This window comes from Pristiophorus japonicus, chromosome 3 (genome assembly GCF_044704955.1).
Source record: "Pristiophorus japonicus isolate sPriJap1 chromosome 3, sPriJap1.hap1, whole genome shotgun sequence".
In the NCBI taxonomy this organism is placed as follows: domain Eukaryota; kingdom Metazoa; phylum Chordata; class Chondrichthyes; family Pristiophoridae; genus Pristiophorus; species Pristiophorus japonicus.
Window position 1 is genome coordinate 205,310,586 of NC_091979.1, and position 12,215 is coordinate 205,322,800.

The 12,215-nt window shown below is 45.1% G+C and overlaps 1 protein-coding gene across 1 annotated transcript in view; it reads right to left on the minus strand.

Moving 5' to 3' along the window:
• Window positions 1-12,215, minus strand: part of LOC139260081 (sperm-associated antigen 16 protein) — a 1,616,547-nt gene that overhangs the window by 371,913 nt on the left and 1,232,419 nt on the right. The gene's annotated exons all lie outside the window — the stretch shown is intronic.

The window sequence follows — 12,215 nt, forward strand, 5'->3', positions numbered from 1 at the left end:
CTAGCTTCCTCTAAAATGCATCTATGTTATTCACCTCAGCTACTCCATGTGGTAGCGAGCTCCATATTTACACCACTCTCTGGGTAAAGGTATTTCTCCTGAATTCTCTACTGGATTTATTAGTCACTATCTTACATTTATAACCTCTAGTTTTGGACTCCCCACAAGTGGGAACATCTTCTCTACTTCTACCATATCAAAACCCCTTCATAAGTTTAAAGACCTCTATTAAGTCAGCCTTCTCTTTTCCCTAGTAACAATTTGTTTTTTGCGCAATTAATTTAATTTGTCAATATATTTTGGGAAATGGAAGACTCTTTCCTGTCAATTATAAAAGAAAGAAAAAGAAAGACTTGCATTTATATAGCGCCTATCATGACCACCAAATATGCTTTATAGCCAATGAAATCAGCCAATTTGGTCATTATCACATTTCTGTTTGTGGGAGCTTACTGTGTGCAAATTGGCTGCCATGTTTCCCACATTACAACAGTGACTGCGCTCCAAAAAGTACTTCATTGTAAAGTGCTTTGAGACATCTGGTGGTCATGAAAGGCGCTATATAAATGTAAGTCTTTCTTTGTTTCTTTATTTCTTTAATTAAGTACTTTTTGAAGTAGGTGAAAGTCAGCGTTGAATCTTGGGAACTTTGTGCTGTGGACTTGTGTCAACTGGCATCTTGGTTCAGAGTAATCATTCATCAAAAGGTGGAGACTTTCGTCTCAATCTACTCAAGTCTGCCACCCAGTCCCTTATTGTTTTATAAATACACAATGGCAGATTTTCCTGCCCTAATTTCCTGCTCCACAAGGCCTTGCCAAGGGTTGAGCCAGCACTGTGGGTGGGACAAGTCCATGTAAATGACCTGGCCCACCAAATCCAAATGCACTGAGGCCTGGGCAGGTCCAGTACACTTCAGGTGATCTGTGCCTGTCCAGTGTCAAGGGAAAGGGCATCCAGGAAAATTGGCCCCCACAGCTTTCGAAATGGAATCTTAGATGGGCCAAAGCTGGAAAATTTAAACCAGTTTCTGTTAATTGCTATCCTTGTTAAAGATTTCCTTGTCCTTTTGTAATGCTTAATCTATAGGTAGAGGCAAACACATAGGACCTGGAGTTTAATGCTAGCTTCAATGGAGGGCCAATTTCTAGAATAAATAGACATTTCAACATGGATAAAAGGCGTTCAGCCCAACCAATCTGTTCTGGCATTTACCCTCCACACAAGCACATAGTTCGAATCACATTTACTCAGCTTGTTCCTATATCCCTACATCCCCTTTTTTTTCATCCACCTATCCAATCTAACCTTGAATGTTAACATAGTTTATGCCTCAACCACTAACCCTGTGTAAAGAGGTTTCTCCTGCCCTCTGTTCAAAATCGTGTACATTTAATCTTGTATTTATAGCCCCTTGTTCTTGACCTCTCTACTATGGAAACTGTCTGCCTTTATCTACTCTGTCCCAGCCATTCATAATTTTAAATGCTTCCATCATATTACACTTTTCTAACAACCAGCCCCCCCCCCCCCCACCCACCACCCAAATTTTCAAGTTTGTTTTCATCCCCGCATCTCTTAAGACCCTGTTCTGTTGAAATTTTGCTTGACTATCATTACAGGACAGTGATTTGCAGTTTAGAATTCTGGTTAATCTGTCAAACCTCAAATGCCAATTGTACCAACCAGAATGATTGCCTTCAGAAAGGGCAAAAGATTCCACCCTTGTGACAAACATTGTAATATTACAAACTACATTTCTTCAGATACATCAGTATGTGCGCAGAAGTATGGCAGATAACTATGTTGGTAATTAACCTACCAGCTGTATGACAGGAGTTAACTATTTTAAAAATGAACAGGATGGGGAAAATGTTAATACTGGGCAATCGGGTTGGATATATGAACAGGGACATAATGAGATACAGGCTCACGGGGCAAACTCACAAATACATTTTCAGAAAGCAAATTTAAATTTTTTAATGCTCCAAGTAATGGTTCGTTCACACATACATGCGTGCACACATACAGATACAAAATTGGCAGGTCAAAGAGAGTCTCAATATTGTGGAAGTCTCTGCATAATTGTTAATCCAATTAAACATCTCAATGGCACAATGCTAAAATGCCTGAAATGAACGATTGGGCACACATATTAAACAGTGCATTAATAACAGTAGGAAATGTTTCATAAACTGCTTTCTTACTATGCATGAAAATGAACTTGATCATTAGCAATGGAAATACGAGCATTTTTGTTTTGTTGAGGGCTTCAGATGTATTAACTGCCAGGTTCTCACAAAGCAGCATCCAACCTCTATTAAAAATATGTATCGATGAAGTGAGGTGGTGCGGTTGCACAGCAAATTGGAGATGTGCTTTTGATCCCCCATGTGGGGACTTTGCAGTCTAAGCCAGGCTGTCAGCAGGAGATGTAGAGTGAAGGTCAGGCACTGTCTCTTAGAAAGAAAAGGTCAAATTGAAGGATAGGTGATCCACTCTTGCATACTTAAGAGCATCTTTGTAAGAAGTTTGGCACCTGCTTACTTAGTTGTTCAGGGTGGTGCACCACAAGCAAAGTCTTCTCAGCAGTTGTCATTAAGTTTTCAGAGTCAGACATTCAGACCAAAAATGCCCAGAAATTAACCAGCAACCTAAAAGACCAAATCAGCAACTAAACTGTGTGTAGTGCATGAGTTCTATCCTGTCTGTTAGCACCACGAGTTGCTGGGAAAGTTTATCACATGGCATTACAACAAGTGTAGGCCCCCTATTTAAATATTTTAATCAACCATTTTAATAGTTCTGTCGAGTACCCTGTAAGCCTAGGGAGCAGTCCAATCCAATATGGTGGGCACGCAGTTCACGCTGATAATGAGTGCGCATGCCACACCGGCCATATTGGATATTTAGGATCCAGTTTTTTACCTGAAAAACAGGCGCAGCACCATTCAATTTCTGGGCCACACCAATCTACTCTCTCTTTTTTCTGTATTTTGTCTCTTCTGGGTCCTTTATATAAAATTAACTACTTGCGTTTCTTCGTAACACATGGTATACATGTGTCTACATATTCTTTAGTTTGATTGGATCAGGAATTTGTATAGCCTTTAAATATGAAGGCAGATGTGAAGAATTCACAAAACACATCTATATCTTGATCCTTAACAATGCAGCGTCCAGAATCTGGAACCCTCAGGGCCGAGGCCGTTCCGGATTCTGCATTTTTCCGGACTTTGGATCTTCTTTCTGACATCACGAATCTGGAAACACCCAGGTTCGGGTAGTTCCGGATTTCGGAACATCAGAAAGGGGTTGCCGCAGGGGAGGTGTTCAGGTGGGCCCCGCCGTCGAAGAGCTGTTTGGGCGGGCCCTGCCAAGGAGAAGGTATTCGGGCAGGGCCCCGCCATCAAGGAAGTGTTTGGGCCGGCAGGCCCTGTCACAGAGGAGGTGTTGGAGCGGGCTGGTGAGGAAGTACTGAGGTAAGGGCAGCGGTGGCGAGCGGGGCCCAAGGTTGAGCAGCGGCGGGGTCGGTGGGTCCGGATTCCGTAACATTTTACGGATTCCGGACGACCCTGCCACCGATCGGTCCGGAGTCTGAAATCAGGAACATTCCGGAATTCCGGATTTTGGACGCTGCACCTGTACCCACTTATCCCTAAAGGGCTGATATGATGTTTTATTCTCCATGGACTGAGCGTAGAGCAATCCTTTGATTTCCCTACAGCTATCTATTATCTTACAGCTATCTATAATCCACCTTGTCATTGCCTTCACTCTTCGAATACTCATTTTAGTTATCCTCAACCAGCTTTTGTATGACACCCAGCCTTCACTACCTTTTGCTTGTCTAACTTTTAAAATATACGTGCTTGGTATTTCCATTACTTTTGACCTCTTTCTTTGATCCCTCTGTTCTTGGTCTTGTTATCACGGTGAGCCCCAAAGTAAATAACATGCCAGTCATAAAACAGGAGGGGGGATAGAAATTCACGTCGTTTGCGCGTCCAGTTAGCGCCCCCTGTAACAAACTTCTCGCCCGGGGCCCAGGGCATGGGGGCACTACCGCCTCCTGCGAAATTCCGTGGGAGTAAGTGGAGGTGCAAACAAGTAGCATCCCGCACTTGCCGGTAGCATCGCGGGCTGCTGTGCTGGCAGTGACAATGTCATCACCATGCTCAGCAACCTGTTTTCGCCCCGGAGCGAAAATTCGGAAGCGTTCCGTGAGACCGCCGCAGGCAATGCCCGTGACAGGTTTGTGGGTCATGAACCGGGCTGCACTCCGCTCACGGGGTGAAAATAAAACAGGAGGTGCAGTGTGCACATTTTTAAAAATGCCTTGCCTTCTCGAATTCGGGGGTCCGTGCCACGATGTTGCAGCCCGGCACGCCGCTTCTGTGTCGGGCTGCTGCCACGGCACCCTGCCCCTCGGTGGTGAAGTAGTGGCCCCTTCTCCCCAATGCAGAGTTGGCACTACACGGCGCTCTGGGTAGCGCTGGAAAATTCCCGCGGTTAGCCCCCGAGGTGGAGTAGGCGACATTGTGCTCTACTTCCTCTTGAGGGGGGAACCCCAATTTCGCTGCCAGGGCGGGACTTCTGTGCCGGAGCAGGAAATCCCACCTCGCAGCAGTTACCGAATTTCGGCCCCGAGTAGTTTGAATCACATATGAATTAAATTCTTAGATAACCTGAAAACAAGTTGACTGTTTTTTCGAAATAATAATGGAAGCAAAAAAGAAAAAGGAATGATGTTATCTAGTTGTAACTCAGAGAGAAAAGCTTCAAAAGTAATTATCATCGAGCCAGATGACCTGTGATTGGAAGTAAAGAAAGACTTGCATTTCTTTAGTGGCTGATATGACCTCAGGATGTCCCAAAGGGCTTTACAGCCAATGAAGTATTTTTCAAGTGAAATCACTGTCGTAATGTAGGAAGCGCAGCTGGCAATTTGCGCACAGCAAGGTCCCACAAACTGTAATGTGATAATTACCAGATAATCTGTTTATTCGTGATGAGGGATAAATATTGGCCAGGACACAGGGGAGAACTCCACTGCTCTTCTTTAATGGTGCCATAGGATTTTTTACGTGAAGGCGCCTCAGTTTAATGTTTCGTCTGAAAGATAGTGGCCCCGATATTGACAGGAGCAGGTATTTTGAACAGGGGCGCTGTGTTTCGGACAGGAAAATCAGGAAGTCTGGGTTTCTCCACATGCTGTGGAATTTTAAATCCAGAGAACGCGTTTTTTTTTTGACAGGAACTCAGACGGAAGTCAATCTTATTGACAAGCTTGACTTCCAGTCAGGTGGGGATATTCACCCGACCACAACTCACCCGTTTTTGGAGGTGACAATTATCCCCAGCACCGCTGACAGTGCAGCACTCCCTCATTACGGCACTGGGAGTCCCATTCCAGAGCCTATATTATGTGTTCAAGTCTCTGGAATGGGACTTGAACACACAACCTGCTGACTCAGAGGTGAGAGTTCTGTCCACTGAGTCACTGATACCATGAAGTGAAGACATCTGTCAACAAATCTTGCCTGGTTTTTTTATAAAGGGGTCATGATAGATCATTTGCAAATTATTTATCTTGCAAAAAGCTATGATGAATTAACCCTAAATGGATTTGCATATAAATTTGATCTGAAAGACAAATGTACCTACTGATTTTTCTCATTGCTTTGTATCCCTGTGCAGTACAGGATTTCTGAACAGAAATTTCGACAAAAAATGGGACATTGTGACTGGTTCTGGGGGAGGTGAGACTTGTACAGGCCAATGGGTTGCACCTCAACATATCCTCGCACGGAGGTTTGTTGGTGCTGTGGCAGAAAGTTTAAACTAATTTGGGAGGGGGACGGGCACCAGGATGTAGCATTAGAAAGGAGAAACAAGGTGCACAAAGGATTGGGAGAGGCAGATAGCACGAGAGTAAGAAATAGTAAGGTAATAGGTGGGGTCAAATGAAGAGAGAATACAATAAGGTCGAAGATAGGTTTGCAGTGCATGTGTGTAAACGCACAAAGTGTAGTAAATAATGCTGTTGAGTTGCAGGCGCAAATAGCCACATGAGAATATGATGTTGTGGCTCAAAAAGGGCAGGATTGGCTCCTAAATATTCCTGGATATAAGGTGTTCAGGAAAGATAGGGAAGGAAAGAAAGGAGGAGGGGTGGCAGTATTGGTTAAGGAGAATGTTACAGTGCTGAAAAGAGAGAATGGAGGGGTCAAGGACAGAATCTATTTGGTTAGAGTTAAGAAATAATAGAGGTGCCATTACACTACTAGGTGTATTCTATCGGCCACCAACTAGTGGGAAAGATATGGAGGAGCAAATTTGCTCCAGATAGGTGCAAGAACTATCGAGTAGTGATAATGGGAGAGTTCAACTATCCTAATATAGACTGATAGTAATACTGTAAAAGGCAAAGAGGGGGAAGAATTTCTGAAGTGTGTTCATGAGAACTTTCTTGATCAGTACGTTTCTGGCCCAACAAGGATCTGGCTCTAGGGAAAGAGGTGGGTCAAGTGGAGCAAGTGTCAGTAGGGGAACATATAAGGAACAGTGATCATAGTATCATAAGGTTTAGATTACCTATGGAAAAGGACAGGGCGCAATCCCAGCAACTACAGGATTAAACATGGAGGCTTTCTTTATATACAAGGGCTGCACATGTGTTTGTGGCCCAATGACCTCCGACGGTCGCTACCCCGGTGGCAGGTAAACCCAGGCATATATACATTACAGGCAATGCGGTTGATGTGGAGTACATGGACTTCCAAAAGGTGTTTAATAAAAGCCACATAATAGCCTTGCCAGCAAAGTTGAAGCCCATGGAATAAAAGGGACAGTGGTACCATGGATACAAAATTGGTTAAGTGAGAGGAAACAGAGAGTAGTGGTGAACGGTTGTTTTTCGGACTGGAGGAAGGTATACAGTGGTGTTCCCCAGGAGTCAGTTCTAGGACCACTGCTTTTCTTGATATATATTAATGACTTGGACTTGGGTGTACAGAGCACAATTTCAAAATTTGCAGATGACACAAAACTTGGAAATATAGTGAACAGTGAGGAGGATAGTGATAGACTTCAAGAAGACATAGACAGGCTGGTGGAATGGGTGGACCTGTGGCAGATGAAATTTAACACAGAAAAGTGCGAATGATACATTTTGGTTGGAAGAATGAAGAGAGGCAATATATAGCCGCGAGAGGCAGCGGGAGTTCGTGGTCACTGAGGCGTGAGTCCGGGGATCAGCAGAGGCCTATAAAAGGCCGCAAGAGGCAGCGGAGTTCGTGGTCGCTGAGGCATGAGTCCGGGGATCAGCAGAGGCCTATAAAAGGCCGCGAGAGGCAGCGGGAGTTCGTGGTCGCTGAGGCGTGAGTCTGGGGATCGGAGAGGCCTATCAAAAGCCGCGAGAGGCAGCGGGAGTTTGTGGTCGCTGAGGCGTGAGTCCGGGGATCAGCAGAGGCCGATAAAAGGCCGCAAGAGGCAGCGGAGTTTGTGGTCGCTGAGGCGTGAGTCCAGGGATCAGCAGAGGCCTATAAAAGGCGTACTTGTGCAGCTACAAGGAGAAGGCAAAAAAGAAGTAGAAAGAAACAGAAAGGTGACGTCACAGCCTAGGGGGTAAGTGATTGGCTGGTGATTGGTGAGTAGTTTTTCTTTTTCTTTTTTATATTAGTCAGTAACTTTTAACATTGTTGTCACCAATTTAAGTGTATCTAAGGGTTAAGTCATGGCAGGAGAGCTCGGTCGGGTGTTATGCTCCTCCTGTACCATGTGGGAACTCAGGGACACTTCCGGTGTCCCTGACGACTACGTGTGCGGGAAGTGTATCCACCTCCAGCTCCTGACGGTCCGCGTTGCAGAGTTGGAGCTGAGGGTGGATTCACTCTGGAGCATCCACGATGCTGAGAATGACGTGAGTAGCACGTGTAGCGAGTTGGTCTTACCGCAGGAGAAGGGTCCACAGCCAGATAGGGAATGGAAGACCAGCAGGAAGAGTAGTGCAAGGAAGGTAGTGCAGGGGTCCCCTGTGGGCATCCCCCTGCAAAACAGATACAATGCTTTGAGTGCTGTTGGGGGGGATGACTCATCAGGGGAGGGCAGCAGCAGCCAAGTTCATGGCACCGTGGCTGGCTCTGTTGCACAGGAGGGCAGGAAAAAGAGTGGGAGAGCGATAGTGATAGGGGATTCAATGGTGAGGGGAATAGATAGGCGTTTCTGCGGCCGCAACCGAGACTCCAGGATGGTATGTTGCCTCCCTGGTGCAAGGGTCAAGGATGTCTCGGAGCGGGTGCAGGACATTCGAAAAAGGGAGGGAGAACAGCCAGTTGTCGTGGTGCACATTGGTACCAACGACATAGGTAAAAAAAGGGATGAGGTCCTACGAAATGAATTTAAGGAGCTAGGAGCTAAATTAAAAAGTAGGACCTCAAAAGTAGTAATCTCGGGATTGCTACCAGTGCCACGTCAGAGCAGGAATCGCAGGATAGTGCTGATGAATACGTGGCTTGAGCAGTGGTGCAGCAGGGAGGGATTCAAATTCCTGGGGCATTGGAACCAGTTCTGGGGGAGGTGGGACCAGTACAAACCGAATGGTCTGCACCTGAGCAGGACCGGAACCAATGTCCTAGGGGGAGTGTTTGCTAGTGCTGTTGGGGAAGAGTTAAAGTAATATGGCAGGGGGATGGGAACCAATGCAGGGAGACAGAAGGAAACAAAAAGGAGGCAAAAGGAAAAGACAGAGAGTAGATGAGGAAAAGTGGAGGGCAGAAAAACCCAAGGCAAAGAACAAAAAGGGCCACTGTACAGCAAAATTCTAAAAGGACAAAGGGTGTTAAAAAAACAAGCCTGAAGGCTTTGTGTCTTAATGCAAGGAGTATCCGTGATAAGGTGGATGAATTAACTGTGCAAATAGATGTTAACAAATATGATGTGATTGGGATTACGGAGACGTGGCTCCAGGATGATCAGGGCTGGGAACTCAACATCCAGGGGTATTCAACATTCAGGAAGGATAGAATAAAAGGAAAAGGAGGTGGGGTAGCATTGCTGGTTAAAGAGGAGATTAATGCAATAGTTAGGAAAGACATTAGCTTGGATGATGTGGAATCTATATGGGTAGAGCTGCAGAGCACCAAAGGGCAAAACACGTTAGTGGGAGTTGTGTACAGACCTCCAAACAGTAGTAGTGATGTTGGGGAGGGCATCAAACAGGAAATTAGGGGTGCATGCAATAAAGGTGCAGCAGTTATAATGGGTGACTTTAATATGCACATCGATTGGGCTAGCCAAACTCAAAGCAATACGGTGGAGGAAGATTTCCTGGAGTGCATAAGGGATGGTTTTCTAGACCAATATGTCGAGGAACCAATGAGGGGGGAGGCCATCTTAGACTGGGTGTTGTGTAATGAGAGAGGATTAATTAGCAATCTCATTGTGCGAGGCCCCTTGGGGAAGAGTGACCATAATATGGTGGAATTCTGCATTAGGATGGAGAATGAAACAGTTAATTCAGAGACCATGGTCCAGAACTTAAAGAAGGGTAACTTTGAAGGTATGAGACGTGAATTGGCTAGAATAGATTGGCGAATGATACTGAAGGGGTTGACTGTGGATGGGCAATGACAGACATTTAGAGACCGCATGGATGAATTACAACAATTGTACATTCCTGTCTGGCGTAAAAATAAAAAAGGGAAGGTGGCTCAACCGTGGCTATCTAGGGAAATCAGGGATAGTATTAAAGCCAAGGAAGTGGCATACAAATTGGCCAGAAATAGCAGCGAACCCGGGGACTGGGAGAAATTTAGAACTCAGCAGAGGAGGACAAAGGGTTTGATTAGGGCAGGGAAAATGGAGTACGAGAAGAAGCTTGAAGGGAACATTAAGGCGGATTGCAAAAGTTTCTATAGGTATGTAAAGAGAAAAAGGTTAATAAAGACAAACGTAGGTCCCCTGCAGTCAGAATCAGGGGAAGTCATAACGGGGAACAAAGAAGTGGCAGACCAAATGAACAAGTACTTTGGTTCGGTATTCACTAAGGAGGACACAAACAACCTTCCAGATATAAAAGGGGTCAGAGGGTCTAGTAAGGAGGAGGAACTGAGGGAAATCTTTATTAGTCGGGAAATTGTGTTGGGGAAATTGATGGGATTGAAGGCCGATAAATCCCAAGGGCCTGAGGGATTGCATCCCAGAGTACTTAAGGAGGTGGCCTTGGAAATAGCGGATGCATTGACAGTAATTTTCCAACATTCCATTGACTCTGGATCAGTTCCTATCGAGTGGAGGGTAGCCAATGTAACCCCACTTTTTAAAAAAGGAGGGAGAGAGAAAACAGGGAATTATCGACCGGTCAGCCTGACCTCAATAGTGGGTAAAATAATGGAATCAATTATTAAGGATGTCATAGCAGCGCATTTGGAAAAAGGTGACATGATGGGTCCAAGTCAGCTGGATTTGTGAAAGGGAAATCATGCTTGACAAATCTTCTGGAATTTTTTGAGGATGTTTCCAGTAAAGTGGACAAGGGAGAACCAGTTGATGTGGTATGTTTGGACTTTCAGAAGGCTTTCGACAAGGTCCCACACAAGAGATTAATGTGCAAAGTTAAAGCACATGGGATTGGGGGTAGTGTGCTGACGTGGATTGAGAACTGGTTTTCAGACAGGAAGCAAAGAGTAGGAGTAAATGGGTACTTTTCAGAATGGCAGGCAGTGACTAGTGGGGTACCGCAAGGTTCTGTGCTGGGGCCCCAGCTGTTTACATTGTACATTAATGATTTAGATGAGGGGATTAAATGTAGTATCTCCAAATTTGCGAATGACACTAAGTTGGGTGGCAGTGTGAGCTGCGAGGAGGATGCTATGAGGCTGCAGAGTGACTTGGATAGGTTAGGTGAGTGGGCAAATGCATGGCAGATGAAGTATAATGTGGATAAATGTGAGGTTATCCACTTTGGTGGTAAAAACAGAGAGACAGACTATTATCTGAATGGTGACAGATTGGGAAAAGGGAAGATGCAACGAGATCTGGGCGTCATGGTACATCAGTCATTGAAGGTTGGCATGCAGGTACGGCAGGCGGTTAAGAAATCAAATGGCATGTTGGCCTTCATAGCGAGGGGATTTGAGTACAGGGGCAAGGAGGTGTTGCTACAGTTGTACAGGGCCTTGGTGAGGCCACACCTGGAGTATTATGTACAGTTTTGGTCTCCTAACTTGAGGAAGGACATTCTTGCTATTGAGGGAGTGCAGCGAAGATTCACCAGACTGATTCCCGGGATGGTGGGACTGACCTATCAAGAAAGACTGGATCAACTGGGCTTGTATTCACTGAAGTTCAGAAGAATGAGAGGGGACCTCATAGAAACGTTTAAAATTCTGACGGGTTTCGACAGATTCGATGCAGGAAGAATGTTCCCAATGTTGGGGAAGTCCAGAACCAGGGATCACAGTCTAAGGATAAGGGGTAAGCCATTAAGGACCGAGATGAGGAGAAACTTCTTCACCCAGAGAGTGGTGAACCTGTGGAATTCTCTACCACAGAAAGTAGTTGAGGCCAATTCACTAAATATATTCAAAAGGGAGTTAGATGTAGTCCTTACTACTCGGGGGATCGAGGGGTATGGCGAGAAAGCAGGAAGAGGGTACTGAAGTTGCATGTTCAGCCATGAACTCATTGAATGGCGGTGCAGGCTAGAAGGGCTGAATGGCCTACTCCTGCACCTATTTTCTATGTTTCTATGTTTCTATACTAAAGGGTACAATTCTAAAGAGGGTATATGTGCACAAATCACTGAAGGTGACAGGGCAGATTGAGAAAGTGGTTAAAAAAGCATATGGGATCCTGGGCTTCATAAGCAGAGGCATAGACTACAAAAGCAAGGAAGTTATGATAAACATTTATAAAACACTTGTTCAGCCTCAACTGGAGTATTGTGTACAATTCTGGGCACCGCACTTTAGGAAGGATGTGAAGGCTTTAGAGAGGGTGCAGAAAAGATTTACAAGAATGGTTTCAGGGATGAGGGACTTCAGTTATGGGGTTGTTCTCCTTAGAACAGAAAAGGTTGAGAGGAGATTTGATCGAAGTGTACAAAATCATGAAGGGTCTCAACAGAGTAGATAGAGAGAAACTGTTCCCATTGGCAGAAGGGTCGAGAAGCAGACTACACAGATTTACGGTGAATGGCAAAAGAACCAAAG